Here is a 5,500-nt window from a genome sequence, read left to right as displayed (position 1 = left end):
GCGCCCCCGACGCCTACTGCGCAGGCTCCAGAGCTCAGCTACCAGGGTCGGGCGGTGTAGTCAGCTCCGCGCTTTTCCTGCAACCCGGCTGGGCGCTGGGCTTCCGGATCGCGGTGGCCGGAGTTCAGGCTGGAATGGGACCTGGCAGATACCACCTGGCCCAGGCGGCTGGGTTACCTAGGTTTATTTCTGTCTTTATATATTTAGAAAACAAAACCATATACACGTACACGCACACACAGAGCTGGGTTACCTGGGTTTATTTCTGACTTTATATATTTAGAAAAAACCATACACACGTACACACACACACAGCGAGGTTACCTGGGTTTATTTTTGACTTTATATATTTAGAAAATAAACAAAACCGGCTGGGCACGGTGGCTCACGCCTTGGGAGGCCAAGGTGGGTGGATCACAAGGTCAGGAGATCCGAGACCATCCTGGTCAACATAGTGAAACCATGTCTCTACTAAAAATACAAAAATTAGCTGGGCGTGGTGGCACGCGCCTGTAGTCTCAGCTACTCAGGAGGCTGAGGCAGGAGAATCGCTGGAACTGAGGAGGGAGACCCAAGCATTTGGGATTCCCTCTCCCTCTGTTATTCACTGTGCATCTCAATAGAAGAGAGAGTAGGCCAGCTGGCGCCTCCTTGCTCCACTTTTTCCTGAAAACAACAGGCTAGGCCTTGGGGAAACTCTCCAGAAGGCACTATTTTTACTTAAACAAGATCAACCCAGAACCCTTTTCACATGTGAGTCCTAAAACTGTAAACCGGGAACCCTTTCATATGTAATTCCCGAAACTGTAAACTAAAACCTTTTCACATGTGAGTCCTAAAACTATGAACCTAAGATTCTTCCACGTGTAACATCTAAAGTAGAAGCCTATATAAAGGCTGAACCTCCCTTTGTTAGATGAGCTTGGCTGTTAGGCACCTATGCCACCTTGCTCCCAGCTGAAATGAATTCCTTCCTCCTGTATTCCGTGTCCGAGAGATCCTTTCCCGCCACCGCTCCTGCTACAGAACCAGCAGGTGGAGGTTGCAGTGAGCCGAGATTGCGCCACTGTACTCAAGCCTGGGCCATAGAGTGAGACTCTGTCTCAAAAAAAAAAAAAAAGGCCGGGCGCGGTGGCTCACGCCTATAATCCCAGCACTTTGGGAGGCCAAGGCGGGTGGATCATGAGGTCAAGGGATCGAGACCATCCTGGTCAACAAGGTGAAACCCCGTCTCTACTAAAAATACAAAAATTAGCTGGGCATGGTGCTGCGCGCCTGTAGTCCCAGCTACTCGGGAGGCTGAGTCAGGAGAATTGCTTGAACCCAGAAGGTGGAGGTTGCGGTGAGCCGAGATCGTGACATTGCACTCCAGTCTGGGTAACAACATCAAACTCTGTCTCAAAAAAAAAAAAGAAAACAAACAAAACGTACACATGTACACACATACAAGCACAGATAAAATTGTTACTTGGGTTTATTTCTGACCTTATATGTTTAGAAAACAAACATGTAATTGCAGCCTTTGGGAGGCCAAGGCAGATGGATCACGAGGTCGGGAGATTGAAGCCATCCTGGCCAACATTATGAAACCACATCTCTACTCAAAATACAAAAATTAGCCAGGCATGGTGGCCAGTGCCTGTAGTCCCAGCTACTCAGGAGGCTGAGGCAGGAGAATAACCTGAACCCGGGAGGCAGAGGCTGCAGTGAGCTGAGATCTTGCCACTACACTCCAGCCTGGGCAACAGAACAAGACTCCTCCGTCTAAGAAAAAAAAGAAAAAGAAAACAAAACCATACACAAGTACACACACGCCCACATGTATAATTACAACATTAATATATGCTATTGTAAAAAAAAATGCAGATACAAGCGCATCCAAAAAAGTAAAAATACCCCTCTAAGGCTGGGTGCGGTGGCTCACGCTCGTAATCTCAGCACTTTGGGAGGCCAAGGAGGGTGGATCACCTGAGGTCAGGAGTTCAAGACCAGCCTGGCCAACATGGTGAAACCCTGTCTTTAAAAAAAAAAAAAAATACCCCTCTGCATAACCCAGCTCCACTACCTCCCTGTTATTACAGGGGTTTCTTGGGTTCTCAATGCAACAGAAATTAACATGAGTCCAAAAGAGTTTTCCCAGGCAAATCTTTTTTTCTTTTTCTTTTCTTTTTTATTTTATTTGAGACGAAGTCTTGCTCTGTTGCCTGCCTCAGCCTCCCAAGTAGCTGGGATTGCAGGCATCTGCCACCACACCCAGCTAATTCTTTTGTATTTTTAGTACAGACAGGGTTTCATCAGGTTGGCCGGGCTGGTCTCAAACTCCTGAACTTGTGATCTGCCCGGACTCAGCCTCCCAAAATACTGGGATTATAGGTGTGAGCCATTTTGCCCAGCCCTTTTTTTATTTTTTGAGACGAAGCCTTGCTCTGTCACCCAGGCTGGAGTGCAGTGGCAAGATCTTGGCTCACTGCAACCTCCGCCTCCCTGGTTCAAGCTGATTCTCCCACCTCAGGAGGAGTAATCCCAAGTAGCTGGGATTACAGGTCCGTGCCACCACGCCCAGCTGATTTTTCTTTTTTTTTGGTGCCGTGACTCAGATGATTTTTGTATTTTTTTTTTATTTTATTTTTTCAGCCGGAGTTTCGCTCTTGTTACCCAGGCTAGAGTGCAATGGCGCGATCTCGGCTCACTGCAACCTCCGCCTCCTGGGTTCAGGCAATTCTCCTGCCTCAGCCTCCTGAGTAGCTGGGATTACAGGCACACGCCACCATGCCCAGCTAATTTTTTGTATTTTTAGTAGAGATGGGGTTTCACCAAGTTGACCAGGATGGTCTTGATCTCTTGACCTCGTGATCCACCCGCCTCGGCCTCCCAAAGTGCGGGGATTACAGGCTTGAACCACCTTGCCCGGCCGATTTTTGTATTTTTAATAGAGAAGGGGGTTTCACCATGTTGGCTAGGCTGGTCTTGAACTCCTGACCTCAGGTGATCCGCCCACCTCAGCCTCCCAGAGTGCTGGGATTACAGGCCTGAGCCACCGTGCCCGGCCGAGACACATAAGCTTCATTGGAGCTTATGCCTAGGTATAAGGAAGGCAGCTGGAGAGGGGAAGAGAATTCCCTGACTCTGAAAAGAGCTGGTTGTTTTTTTATTAGGCAAAGCACAGAAATTGATATCAAGGGTAGGGTATACAGGTTAGGCAGGACAAAGATTGTGAGGGTGGGTATACAGGTCAGCATATCCTGTTGTGATGATTATCTTTTTTTTTTTTTTTTGAGACAGAGTCTTGCTCTGTCACACAGGCTGGAATGCAATGGTGTGATCTTGGCTCACCTCAATCTCCGCCTCCTGGGTTCTAGCTATTCTCCTGCCTCAGCCTTCTGAGTAACTGGGATTACATGCACCCACCACCATGCTCAGCTTTTTGTAGTTTTAGTAGAGACGGGTTTTTAACCATGTTGCTCAGGCTGGTCTCAAACTCCTGACCTCAGGTGATCCACCTGCCTCAGCCTCTCAAAGTGCTGAGATTACAGGCCTGAGCCACCATGCTCAGCCAATGATTATCTTGAGTACTGAGCTACCTGGTGGTTGGTCTGTCAGCAACAAGTCTATAAATGAAGTATTCAGCATTTCTTCCTGAGATGGGACATTCCACAACCTTGCTTGGATAATTTGGATCTCCTAAGGCCAGACCCTGGATTCTTTTCATTTTATTTGCTTATTGATTTATTTTTTGAGACGGAGTTTCTCTGTTGTTACCCAGACTGGAGTGCAATGACACGATCTCAGCTCACCACAACCTCCACCTTCTGGGTTCAAGCAATTCTCCTGCCTCAGCCTCCCAAGTAGCTGGGACTACAGGCGCACCCCACCATGCCCAGCTAATTTTTGTATTTTTAGTAGAGACGGGGTTTCACCTTGTTGACCAGGATGGTCTCGATCTCTTGACCTCGTGATCCACCCGCCGCGGCCTCCCAAAGTGCTGGGATTATAGGCGTAAGCCACCGCGCCCAGCCTTGCTTATTTATTTATTTATTCAGTCAGTCATTCTGAGAGAGGGTCTCACTTTGTCACCCAGGCTGGAGTGCAGTGACACAATCTCAGCTCACTGTAGCCTCAAACTCCTGGACTCAAGTGATCCTCCTTCCTCAGCCTCCAGAGTAGCTAGGACTACAGGTGCGCATCACCATACCTGGCTAATTTTTCGTTTCTGTAGAGAGGAGAGCTCACTATGTTGCCCAAACTCGCTTTGAACTCCTAGGCTCAAGCGATCTTCCTGCCTTGGCCTCCCAAAGTTCTGGGATTATACGTGTGAGCCACAGCGCCTGGCATTTTTTTTGTGTGTGGTAGATCCTGGAATTATTTCAGTAAAGGGCATGATTACACATTATAAGAGCACAAAACAACAATATATAATGGCTATTTTTCTTTGCATGACTAAAGCCTCAGAGTTAGCGGGTATGGTTGTGTGGGGTTTTTTTCTTTTTAAAGATGGGGTTTCACCATGTTGGTCCTGAACTCCCGACCTCAGGTGACCTGCCCGCCTTGGCCTCCAAAGTGCTTGCCAAGTGGTGGCATGAGCCACCACACCCGGCGATTGTGTGGGTTTTTAAAGTGGGAATGCATGAAAGAATGCTGTAGGCAGGGCACGGTGGTTCACGCCTGTAATCCTAGTACTGTGGGAGGCTGAGGCGGGTCGATTATCAGGTCAGGAATTTGAGACCCGCCTGGTCAACATGGTGAAACCCTGTTTCTACTAAAAATGCAAAAAATTAGCTAGGTGTAGTGGCAGATGCTTGTAACCCCAGCTACTAGGGAGGCTGAGTCAGGAAAATTGCTGTAACCCAGGAGCTGGAGGTTGCAGTGAGCTGAGATCATATCACTGCACTCCAGCACGGGCAACAGAATGAGACTCTGTCTCAAAAAAGAAAAAAACAAAACAAGAAAGAAAGAATGCTCTAGTGCAGGGGTCCCCAGTCTTCAGGCTACAGACTAGAACAAATCCATGGCCTGTTAGGAACCAAGCTGTACAGCAGGAGGTGAGCCAGCAAAGCCTCATCTGTATTTACAGCCTTCCCTATCACTTGCATTACTGCCTGAGTTCTGCCTCCTGTCAGATCAGCCAAGCACTGGATTCTCATAGGAACACAAACCCTATTTGGGAACTCTGAATGTGAGGAATTTAGGTTGTTCACTCCTTATAATAATTGTTTTTTATTTATTTTATTTTATTTTATATTTTCTTTTTTTTGAGACGGAGTTTTGCTCTTGTTACCCAGACTGGAGTGCAATGTCACGATCTCGGCTCACTGCAACCTCCGCCTCCTGGGTTCAGGCAATTCTCCTGCCTCAGCCTCCCAAGTAGCTGGGACTACAGGTGCGCGCCACCATGCCCAGCTAATTTTTGTATTTTTAGTAGAGACGGGGTTTCACCTTGTTAACCAGGATGGTCTTGATCTCTTGACCTTATGATCCACCGGGCTCGGCCTCCCTAAGTGCT

The sequence above is a fragment of the Callithrix jacchus genome, chromosome 7, assembly GCF_049354715.1.
Source record: "Callithrix jacchus isolate 240 chromosome 7, calJac240_pri, whole genome shotgun sequence".
NCBI classification, from domain to species: domain Eukaryota; kingdom Metazoa; phylum Chordata; class Mammalia; order Primates; family Cebidae; genus Callithrix; species Callithrix jacchus.
Note: the sequence above shows the minus strand (reverse complement) of the source record.